Below are 12,858 nucleotides of genomic sequence, written 5' to 3' on the forward strand. Positions count from 1 at the left end.
TTATTTTATGTGTATGCATGTTTTGCCTGTGAGTATGTAAGTCCAATGCCCATGGAGACCAGAATATGGTGGCAGATCCTCTGGAAGTGGAGTTACAGATGGTAGTTGCCATGTGGGTGCTGGGCAGTGAATGTGAATTCTCTGGAAGAGTAGCTAGGGTTCTTACTTAATGAGCCATCTCTCTAGTCCCATTCATTAGAATCTTTTTTTTTTTCACACAAAAGCATTTTTTGCAACACTGAGGATAGAACCCAATGATGACACATATTTCAGATTCTCTACATCTGAACTACATCCCAAGCTCTTCAAAGAACTTTTTTAAATTCACAACTGAGATAATATTAGCAACATTATTTTAAAAAGAAAAATGTCCCTGAAAACTAAGTGGAAAGTCATTGCAAAGTGTCATATTTTATACTTGAACTTGTTTTAAGATTGCACAATCATTATTATCAAGTGATTTGGATGTAAAAGAAATGGATATAACAGCAGAAAAGCTTGAAACAGTTAAACATTTTATATGAGTCACATTAGACAGGGTACTAGTTATGGAGATAATTCAAAAGACAGCGTAACATACTAAGATATTAATCTAGGAAAATAAATTTCTGCTAACTTAAAAAGAATTTTGTTTAAAATGGAAATGGCTGTCATCTGCATTAATGAAGCATTGCTGTTGGCTAGCCACAATATAGCATGATACACAACTGTTCAAGTATGATATTGTGAAATATTAATTTATTGCTCTTGGGACAGTGTTTCCTTTATTCCTCAAAGAAAAAAGACTGTAAGGAGAAAGCAAAGCTGAAAGGCCAAAATTCCTCCTGTTCTTTTCAGTTTGTGACCTACAGTGCATTCTCTTTGGATTGTTTCTGTTTCTTTTAACATTGTTTAGGAACTTGCTCAACAATTTATTGAGTAATGCTGTGCCCCTGCTAAGCTATGGACAAGGGATCAAGAGCAGTGCTTCTTGTCTCCCAGATTTGCAGCTTATGCTGAGTTTTTGTGCCCTGGATTGTGAGACAGAAGCTACTTGGTGAAGAAAAGCATCAGGGAAACTAATACAGACATTGTGCCAACTGGTTTGAAAAAACATCGTGGAAGTCTCAGTGAGCAGACTGGTTATTGACCCTATTTTGACCTTGAAAACTGATAAGGAGAGGTCATAATTATCCAAAATGGTCTGTTTTATAGTAATCTAAAGATGTTGTTCTCTTCTTGGCAGAAAAAGAGGAGCAGAAAACCAATGACTGCTATTGATACCCACTTTACTCAAAAGGAAGCTTATGGGAAATACGTATATCAAGTCCTTATTGATTCATACTTGCACATTATGCATATTCAGTAGACACATTTTGACATTCTCGTACATGCATATGTGTACATTGATAACATATAACGAACTTTGACACTCCTCACCACACATTCTTTTCCCTTTCCCCCAATTACCACTATTCTACCCTCAGATCGACTCTACTGTGTTTCCTAACAGTGAAGGAGAGCATTTCCAGCCATTCTGCATCTGGCTTGCTTTACTCAACAATGATCTGGATTTTGTAGCTATTTCCCATTTGGCGAAAGTGTATGCAAAGTAAGATGTTCAAATTTTGGGAGGCATTGATTACATTCATTTTGTTACACAATCAGCAAAGCCACCCATTACTAGATTCTTTAAAATCTTCCCAGACAGAAAATATGTACCTACTTGAAAATCTTCTCATTCTTGCCTGCCTAAAATCTGGGTATCTGTATTATACTCTGGATGATTACAGAAATTAAGGGCCCCAGAAATATCAAATTACTGTTATTAAGACAATTCAATTTGCTTGTCTAAATATTTCTTCTGTGTGGATTTTATACATTCTTTTACAAACATATGCAATGGTCCTAGATTAGACTGTACTGCTGCAGAGTCTCCTCAAGGTGTTTTCAATGTCCTTATTTCTCAGACTGTAGATGGAGAGGTTCATCATAGAGGTGACCACAGTGTACATAAATGAAGCAAGTGCACCATTTCTGGTTAACTGGGAGAGTGATGAGCTGAGGTATATTCCAAAGCCAGTTCCATAAAATAAGCAAACAGCAGATAGGTGAGACCCACACAGGGAAAATGCTTACTTTCAGAATGGAAGAAACAATTTTATAATAAGATAAGAAGATACCAGAAACAGGAAGAAATCAGATATGAGAACAAAAAACCCTTGACTATGTTATTAAAGTATTAGAACATGTAAGATTAAGTATATGAGAAGGATCACAGAAGAAACTGGGAATTTCCATATCCTTGAAGTTGGGAAATAATGAAGGAATCAAACTATGCAACAATGAATGAAAAATGGTAACTAAAAGAGGCAGCGATATTAAAAAGTTGCAGAGGCTTGGGTTCATGATAACTGGGTAATGCAGGGAATGACAGATGGCAAAAAAACCTGTGAAAAGTCATCACAGTCAAAATCATGTCATCTATGCATCCAAAAATGATAAAAAGAGACATCTGTGCAAGGCAGCCAACATAGGAGATGATTCTGCTGTGATTTTGGAGGTCCACAGTCATCCTTGGGACTGTGGTGGAGATGAAACAGATGTCAAAAAAGGACAGGTTGGAGAGGAAGAAGTATATGACATGGAGGTGTGGAGGTGGGAGTCAGAGCTGACAGCAAGGATGATGAGCATGTTCCCAAGCACTGTGACCAGGTATATGGACAGAAATAATCCAAAGAGGGCAGGCTGAACTTCTGCATGCTCAGAGAGTCCCTCAAGATGGAATTCTGAGACCCTTGAAAGATTCTGTAATTTCACCTTGCTGACACAGCTTTTGAAAAGAAAACAATGAGCATATATCGTCATAACACACTCACAACCTAAGTAGCCAAAGGTAAATGATTCCTACTGGATTTCCTTTCACTTTCCATTCATCTATTCCCCTTTTTTCATATAAAATAAAATGTTTTCATTTATACCAAGACAAAACAATGCATATGAAATTAAGATGCACTGAAAATAGAATTAAGTGTCTTGTGTTTGGAAAATCTCTCACAGATTCATAAAGTTGTCGTTGATTTATTCTATATTTCAACACTTAATGTTTTGATGAAATCATTTATCACTAATAATTATCAAAATGTCTGTGTGAGATAGAATCACTGTGTGTGAAAGGAAAGCAAAACACTGAATAAGATCCACAGCCATATCACAATGAAGAGCATAAAATAGACGCCTTTCCATCTAACTACCAAACTACCTGTTTGAACTTATGATGGGAAACAGTGGTGTCAGTAGCTCTTCCTCAATCAAATCACCGCTCTCCCTGCTCCCTGGGTATTGCTCCGTCCCTGGTGAGTCATAAGCAAAGGTTGAAGATCCAAAGATTGTTCTTCCAGATGGTTGTCAATAATGTGCCAGCCTCTGTCCTCAGGACTGATAAGAATTCTGGGTGTGGCAGGAGCTTCCTGAAGCATGAGATAATGAGAAATAGATGAAGTGACAACTGGACAGGAAAACAGCATAAACAGCTTCAAGCACAGCCTATTTTATGACTTTGGAAACTTTCTGCATGGAGCTTATAATTACTCATCTGGTCCATGCTACCAAAATCTCTAAGGACCTCATTTTAATAATGGAGGAAAAATAAAGGAAATCCCTCAAGGCCTCTTTCTTACTCAGCATGAAGCTATTATTATGTAATATTCAACTTGTTCCTTTCTTTACTTAATAATTCATTTTAATTAACAAACACTTTCAGGGTTAAGTCTGAAATATCTGTATACTAAGGTTTAGTATCAGCTATGAAAAAATTTGCTATTTTAGCACATTTCTAGGTTATCCATCATTCTTTGATTTTCTAATTTCCTTATATGAAGAAAGTACATTCTATCTGGGCATTGCAATAGTCATGTATAACCCCTGCACTCAGGAGGCTGAGGCAGGGGCATGATGATTTGAGGATAGTTTGGATTACAGATAGTTTGGATTACACCCCACCTGAAAATACATGTAACATCCTAGTAAAATAGTGTTTATGTTTTGCAAAATACTTATGCCATAATCTCTGACTTTGGTTATAGTGGACATCAAAAAATTTATAAATGTCTCTCAGTTAAATGCACACAGTGAATTTCAACATGATCATTGTATTCACAAATATTGCACATGTGGTATAGGTATCTCATTTATGATGAGCACTCCACAATCCCTTATTCTCTGCACATTGACCATATGTGGTTATCTGATACATGAAGAACATTCTTTGGTGAGAGTTGAGAGATGCATTAATCTATGGGTGTAACAATATGTCATTATGAGTTATTTTAATACTATGTCTATTTAGCCTAATGACAGTAGTAGGTTCTCCATTTTAGTCCTTGAATCTGCCTAGCCAGTTTCTTGCCCTTGATAGCACTGCTAGGTGTGAAGTATGTCTTGTGAAGAAGGCATTAGTTCAATTAGAAAGTGATTTATCGCTCCCTTAATATTTTTGTCACTATTGAACCTTTGGGCATAGTTTGCTAAGAAAGTTGTTCTTGGAAGAGGAGATATAAAGAATGTAAGAGCTACAGGTGGTGGATGACTGCAAGCAAACTGTGTTTTCTGGATTACCACAGTGTAGTTTTACATATGGACTCACAGGTTATGACAGTCTTCACAAGATCTGTGCAAACCCAAGCCAGACACGGGCCCAGCATGGATAGCAGATCTGGACCAGAAGTATCATCCTTGGCTGAAGATCTGTTGGCAAGTGATAGATGCTGGAACAGGGAGAGTCAGTTTTCCATACTGGTGTGATACCTTGTAGGTTGTAGGTGGACCAGCCTCCAAGGGATAGACCCACATTGAAGAGCAATTGAGAAATACAAATTAGACTAGATAGACTTTTAAAACAAAAGATAAATAATAGGGGACATGAAGTCAGGGGGTAGTGAGGAGGGTTACAGGGGGTGAGGGTTCTCAGTATAATTAAAATACATTGCATGATATTCTCAAATCAATAATCCTATTTTACAAAAAATTAAATGCTAAAATTTTTATAATACTTAAATTTTAGTGCAATTTTATTTGTATCAACTGTATAACTCATATTTCTTGTATGCTCAAGTTCTCTTATTTTTTTCAAATTTTATCTTTTTTATGATTCTGTGATGTATAATGAACCTGTAATACCAATATTTTGTTTGATCATAATCCTTTCATGCTTATAAGTGAGCATGTTAGAGTAGCATATATGCAAGTCTCACCTCTCTGCACCCATACTTTTTACTGGAGAAATCATAGGAGAATTCTTTGTCAATTATGTGCATATGTCTGAGTGGTGATATGTGAACTTGTGTACCATGCCTTCAGAAGCCAGAAGAGAGAGTCAGATTTCCTTGAGCTGTCACATAGTGGCACATAGGGATGAGTCAGTGGCATGGGTGCGGGGAATCAAACTTAGGTCCTCTTCAGGAGCAGTATACATGCCATTGCTGAGCTATCTCTCCAGCCACATCATAAGAAAACTTTAAGGGAAGTTTGGAAGTTAATATAAATTTGATTGTTTTGTTTAATTGTATGTAAAGAAATAGTCCTTAGCAAAATTAAGTTCTTGTGATTCTAAAATTGTTTTTCATATTTGTACATAGTTTTATAAATTATGTGTTCAATTATCATTTTCATTCATAACTATAATTTGTTCATATTTGTCAAGTTTGAGGCCCAGTGTGGAGTTGGGGTGAAGGGGCATGGTGAGGGAAGGGGTTTAAATTTGATTAAAAACTGTTGTATGAAATGCACAAAAGCTCATTAAAAAAATTTAAAAAGTCAAAACAAAGATAACCCAAATATATTCGTCTCTACTAAGAAAAAAGGAAAGAAATGAACAAACAAATTTATGCAGAAATGCAGAATCTAGGGATCCAGGGGACATATCATTTTCTTTTTACTTTTTTTGAGAAAAATTTCCCCTTTACTCTCATAGCTCTTTTTATAGCTCTCCTTCCCCACTCCCCTTTAATTAACACCCTTTTGCATATTTCTCTCTTAGTAACACCTTTCTCTCTCAGGTTCCTTCTTCCCCTTTACCTCCCTGGTTCCCTTCCACATTCCTGGTTCCTGCAGTTACAACAGGATGTGCTCTGGTGTTAGGATCCACAAATGAGAGAGAACATACATCTGTTTTTCTGTGCCTGTATTATTTCACTTAGTGTTACAGTTTCTAATTCCTTCCATTTACCTGAAAATTTCATTATTTCATCTTTATTACTCAGTAAAAGTCCTTTGAGTAAATGCACTTAGGTTGTTTCCATCTCTCAGCTATTGTAAAAAGAGCAGCAACAAACATGGTTGGACACGTATATCTGCAAGAGGATGAGTCTTTTGGGTATATGCCAAGGAGTGGTGTAATCAGGTCCTATGGTAGGTTTATTTTTAGGATTTTAAGAGTTCTCCACACTGCTTTCCATAGGGGTTTCATGAGTTTGCAGTCCCGCCAACAGTGAATGAGTGTTCCCCTTTCTCCACATCCTTTCCAGCATTTGCTATCATTTGTTCTCTTCATCTTAGCAAGTCTGACTGGGGTAAGGTGAAATATCAAGGTGGTTTTAATTTGCATTTTCCTAATTACTAAAGATGTAGAACACTTTTTAAGATGTTTCTTAGCCATTTTTATTTTTCTCTTTGAGAACTCTCTGTTTAGATCTTTAGGCCATCTTTAAATTAAGTCATTGTTTTCTTTTTTGAGTTCTTTATATATTCTGGATGTTAAATCTCTGTCAGATGTATCACTGGTGAAGATTTTTCCAACTTTGTCAGTTTTCTCTTGATTTTCTCCATTGTTTCTTTTGCCGTACAGAAGCTTTTTAGTTGAATCAGGTCCCACTTGTTGATTGTTGACCTTAATTCCTGAGCAACTGATGTCTAATTTAGAAAGTCTTTTTCTACACCCATGTCTTATAGTTTACTGCCAATGTTCTCTTCTAATAGTTTCAGAGTTTCCAGTTTCACATTGAGGTCTTTATCTGGAGTTGACTTTTGTGCAAGGTGAAAGATAAGGATCTAGCTTCATTCTTCTGCATGTGGAGATCCAGTATGGCCAGCACTACTTGTAGAAGATGCTGTCTTTCCTCCTTTGTGTGTCCTTGGCAACTTTGTCAAATATGAGGTGACTGAAATTGTGTGTACTCAGGTTTGGGTCTTCAATGGTATTCCATTGATCTCTGTGCCTATTTTTGTGACAGTACTGTAGAGATTCAGGTCTGCTGGTGGAGGGCAAAATGAATGAAGGCAAAGGAATCAACTCTCAGGTGGAGAAGAATGAGTTTAATTTTTTAGCAGTGCTTTTTTACACTCTAAAAATTACAGTCACAAGCTTGGTGTTTGTGCCAGAATATATGAAAGAATTAGTTTCACAAAGAACAGAACACATTCTAAAGGCTTATCTTTAAAGTTAATCCATAGGCTACAAAGTGTATATTATTTTCTTACACAATCTATAGATTTTAACGATTTTCAGGAGGGCTAGTCAGCCAGTGATTATGTTTAACATTAAACAGACATACGGGTCTGGCAGTATGATGACTTAGACTTATGATGTTTTTCTACGATCTATGACTAAGGTGGTGTTCCACCAAATCCAATGTTCTTGTTTTCAAGAGATGTCTCCACTTCATCCCTGACCATTCTTAACTTCTTCCTTGCTGTTCTCCTTCGAGTACTATGCTGTTTCTATGACTACAGCTCTGTAGTATAGTTTGATATCTAGTATCCCCCCAGCGTTGCTCTTTGTTCTCAGGATTGCTTTGGCTATGTGGGAATTTCTGTGCTTCCATATGAATTTAAGGATGTATTTTTCTAATTCTGTGAAGTTTGTCATGGAGATTTTTATTAGCATTGCATTGAATCTATATATTGCTTTTGGTAAGATGCTCATTTTCACAACATTAATTTTTCGAATTCATGAGCATGGGAGGGCCTTCCATCTTACGGTGTCTTCCTCAGTTTCTTTCTTTAAAGATTTAAAATTTTCATTGTAGAAATCCTTGATGTCTTTGGTCAGTTTTACTCCAAGATATTTTATTTTTTGCAGCTATTGCAAGTGAGATGGTTTCCCTGTGCTCTTTCTCCAATTGATTGTTATTGGTATATGGAAAGGCTACTGATTTTTGTAGATTAGTTTTGTAACCTGCCCACTCTACTGAAAGTGTTGATTAGTTCTAGGAGTTTTCTCATGGGATTTTTGGGATCTCTTAGGTATAGTATTATATTGTCTGCAAAAGGGGATAATTTGACCTCTTCTTTTCCAATCAGTACTCCTTTAATTTCCTTCTCTTGTCTTATTGCTCTAGCAAGAGTTTCAAGCACTATATTGAAAAGGAGTGTAGATAATGGACATTCTTGTCTGGTTCCTGATTTTAATGGGAATGCTTCAAGTTTTTTTTTCCATTTAGAGAGATGTTGGCTGTGGGTTTGTTGTATATATCTTTAATTTTGTTGAGGTATGTTCCCTGTAGACCAATTCCCTTTAGAATTTTTGTCAGGAATGCATGCTGATTCTGTATCTATTGAGATGAAAATGTGGTTTTTGTCTTTGAGACCATTTATATGATTGATGGTGTTTATTGACTTGCACATATTGAACCATCCCTACATCTCTGGAATAAAGCCTGCTTGAACATGGTGAATGGAATTTTTGGTGTCTGTATGTGGTTTACAAGTATTTTGTTGAGAAATATTGCATTTATGTTCATTAATGTTAGATTTCTTTTTTGGTTGTGTCTTTACCTGCTTTTGATATTAGAGTGAAGCTGGCATCATAGAAGGAGTTTGGGAATTCTCCTTCTGTTTCTATCATTTTGAATAATTTAAGTACTATTGATTGTAGGTCTTCTTTCAATGTCTGGTAGAATTCTGCTGTAAATACATCTGGGCCAGGGCTTGTTTTTAGTCCGGAGGTTTTGTATTAGTATTTTGATTTCCTTATAGGCTATAGGCCAGTTTAAACTGTTGCTGTCTTCTTGGTTTAACTTTGGTCATTCCCATGATTTTAGATATACACCCATTTCTTTTAGGCTTTCAAATTTAATAGAGTATGGCTTTTAAAGTATATTCACTTAACTTGTTCTGAATCTTTTGGATGTGTGTTGTAATGTTTCCCCTCTCATCTTTGATTTTGTTGATTTGGATTTGCTCTTTCTTTCTTTTGATTAGCTGGGATAAAGCTCTATCTTGTTTAGCTTTTCAACGAACCAACTCTTAGATTCATTGATTCTTTGTATTGTTTTCTTTGTTTCTATTTCATTAATTTCTGCTCTTATTTTTGTTATTCCTTCTCATCTGCTGGGTTTGTGTTTCATTTTTTCTTGCCTTTCCAGAGTCTTGAGCTGCAGTGTTATGTCATTTACTTGTGTTCTTTTTGATTTTTTAATGTAGACACTTAGAGCTGTAAACTTCCATCTTAAGACTGCTTTTAAAGTGTCCCAGAGGTTTTCTTGTGTTGTATTGTCCTTTTTGTTGAATTCCAGGAATTCTTTTATTTCTTTTATTCTTTTATAATTTGTATTTTGACCCACTCATCATTGAGGAGTGTGTTGCTTAATCTCTATGAGTTTGTGTAGTTACTAGGGCTTCTTCTGGTGTTGATTTTAAGCTTTATTGCATTGTGATCTTATAGAATTCATGGAATTATATCAAGATTTATATTTGTTAATGTTTGTTTTGTGCCCAAGTATGTGGTCAATTTTTGAGAAAGTTCCATGGGGTGCTGAATAGAAAGTGTATTCTTTGGTGCTTGGGTGGAATATTCAGAACATGTCAGTTAGGTTAGATTTATATCATTTATTCAGACATCTCTCTGTTTATTTTTTGTCTGGTTGACCTGTCTAATGGAGACAGTGGGATATTGAAGTCCCCTACTATTATGGTGTTGGTGTTAATTTGTGCCTTAAAGTCCTATAGTGCTGTTTTTATGAATCATGATTCACCCAAATTTGGTGCATGTGTCTTCAGTATTGTAATATCATCTCAGTTAATTGTTCCTTTGATCAGAAAGAAGTGACCTTCTTTTATTTCTTCTGATTAGTTTTAGTTTGACGTCTATGTCATCAGATATTAGAATTACAATCCCTGCTTGTTTCTTAGTGCCATTTGCTTGAAATATTCTTTTCCATTCTTTCACCTTAATGTAGTGCCTGTCTTTGAAGGTGAGATAGGTTTCTTGCAGACAAAAAAAAGATGGATATCAGAGTATAAGGGCTCTAGTGGGGGGAGGGAGGCTATGGGAAGGTGCTATCTGGGAAGTGGGTGTAAAAAATATTTAATTTTCAAAAGAAAGATGGATTTTGTTTCTTAATCCATTCAACTAGCCTATGTCATTTAATGGGGAGTCCAGTCCATTGATATTTAAAGTTATTATTGAAAGGTGTGCATTGGTTGCCATCATTTTGATTACTGTTTGCATCCTTTGTCTATTTTTGTGTTTCCTCAAGTATACCTTCTTTTAGTTTCTGTTGGCCCTGGGGTATAGTTGTTCCTTTCTCTATTCTTTGTATTACTTCAAGTATTCCTTGAAGTGCTGGATTTGTGGATGTGTGTTGTTTTGGCCTATTATTGGCATGGGAAGATTTTTCTTTCCCCCTCAACTATAATAGACATTTTTGCCGGGTAAAGAATCCTGGGCTGGCATCTATGGTCATTTACAACTGGAAAAACCATGGTCCAGGGTCTTCTGGCTTTCATAGCTTGCATTGATAAATCAGCTGTAATTCAGATTGTTTTCCTTTATATGTGAGTTATTGTTTTTCTTTTTCAGCTTTCAATATTCTGTCTTTGTTCTGTACATTTAGTACTTTTTCTATGATATTCTGTGACAAGTTTCTTTTCTCCTCCTGCCTATATAGTATTCTATGTACTTCTTGTGTTTGTAATTTTGGCATATAGATTTCTTTTGTTTGTGATTCTGGTATGAAAATCAAGCCTTCTTTTGTTGAGTTGAAGTTTGCTGCTGTTTGTATTATTGGTGTTCCTTGGCTGCTTTCTTATCGCCTGTGTAGACCTGGGTGGTCTAGGTTTCAGGTTCTCTCAGGTTTTATTTTATTTTGTTCTCTCAGGAAATTGATGGCTTCGGATCAGCTACTCAGAAGCTCCCACAGATGCCCATGTCAGGTTCCAGTCAGGCACACTCAGGCTTCCTTCTCATGTTTGGACTCCTATCAATTGTACTCAGAGCACAATTTGGGAACTTCGCTAAGGTGAGGCCCAATTTTGCATTCTCAGGAAGACTGTTGTGTTCTCAGCTCCTACCCCTGGCACAGGCCAGATCAGGCACTCTCAGGCCCTCTGCTAAGGACTCAGCCTTACCCTACTGTAGGACAGAGAGTTCTGCCCCTGGGGCTGTGGGAGGGGCCTCAGGTAATCCCAGTTAGGGGATTGGGTAAGGCACGTGTAGCCAGTCAGGGGTATGACAAGGAGTACCCTGGGAAGAGGGGCAAAGCCTGCTTCAGGGAGTTAGCATGGCAGCGAGCTAAGGAAGTTTGCAGCTGCTGGGGAGAATGGTGGAGGCGTCCTGCAGGTGTGGAAGGGAGATGGGGCATTTACAGAGCTGGGTGGCCATGGGGCACAGGTAAAAGCTAATGGATACTGTGGGCGGGGCATGAAAGCAATTGGAATTGCCTCTTGGTAAGTCATCCCCTCCCTCATTACCATAAATAACCATACAAAACCCAAACTAAAAATGTCTTATGTTAGTCTGTGAGCCTTGGGGCCTCGGAGGGCATGCGTGGAGCCTCCCAAGAAAGGAAAAGGGAAGAAAATTTAGTGGGATAAATTGGTGTAGTTCAGCCAGATAAATGAACCACAGGAGTTTGGGGAGAACTTGGGGATGTGGGCCTGGGAAAGCAGCACAGTTCCAGCAGCATCTGGTTAGCTGATTGAAAGGGGGCTGGGTTCAAATTCCCAAATCCAGAAGGGCAGAAATGGGTACTGCAAAGAGTATTGTGAGATAATGTTACCCATCCAGGAGAAGCTGGTGGGAACCCAGGGTGGAGGGCAGCCAAACCCTGTATGCTTAATGATAGATAAAATGTAGCCGAGAATGGATAGAGTTGATTGGGAAAAAGCACCAAGACATAGCTAAAACTCTCAGCAGGGTAGAATTTTATTTCACACAGGATATGTTCCCTTCGGGGAAGGGAAAATGTCAACTCATGGATTTTGAGCTAGGGCTTTTATAAGGGGGCTTTGGGGTGCAGAAGGCAGGAAGTTTTTTGGAAAAATTTAGGTGGGGGAAGCAGGGAAAGTGGGGCTTGTAAAACTGGCTCCTTTCCATCTGCCAGCCAGGATCTGGGTCAGGAAGTGTTCATTTTTTTTTGTCCCCTTAAGATAAGGGAAAAGCTGCTGTACTGAAGTGGCTCCTGAAATCTTTGGTTAAAAGGTGGAATCTGCTTATCTTGTCTTCGGAGATCAAAGGAAAGGCAGGCCGACTTTTAGAAGAGTCTGCTTTCCTTGACTTCAAAGACCAGGGTGCTTATCAACTCAGTTCCCTCTGCTCAGGGGCTTGCAAAGTCCAAAGTCCGTGAGACCCTGTTGGAGACGGGGAGGGCTGCTGTGGTTTGAAACCCTAATATTCCAGCCTTTTGTGTTATGGGATAGGGAGCACCGTTGTCATCTTGCTGGACAAGGTCAACGTGGGGAGAGGCTGGATTAGGAGTCCACTAGACAGCAGGGTTCTCTCTCCGTGCATCTGAACAGGGTCCTCAATGGTTGACAGGGGTTCATATACATGTGGAGGGAAGGAAAGTAACAACTGATTAAAACTAGTATGAGTTAGTTTTCAGATTTGGTCCTGAAGATATCTGAAGAGGCAAGGAGCAATGTGATAGAAAGCAGTGGGCC

The 12,858-nt window shown here is 37.8% G+C and overlaps 1 pseudogene; it reads right to left on the reverse strand.

Annotated features, from left to right (window-relative positions):
- Positions 1 to 2,205: 2,205 nt before the first annotated feature.
- On the reverse strand, positions 2,206 to 2,847 carry LOC103747536 (annotated as a pseudogene).
- Between the last annotated feature and the right edge of the window lie 10,011 nt (positions 2,848 to 12,858).

Source organism: Nannospalax galili, unplaced genomic scaffold, assembly GCF_000622305.1.
Source record: "Nannospalax galili isolate Female #2095 unplaced genomic scaffold, S.galili_v1.0 scaffold3505, whole genome shotgun sequence".
NCBI lineage: Eukaryota > Metazoa > Chordata > Mammalia > Rodentia > Spalacidae > Nannospalax > Nannospalax galili.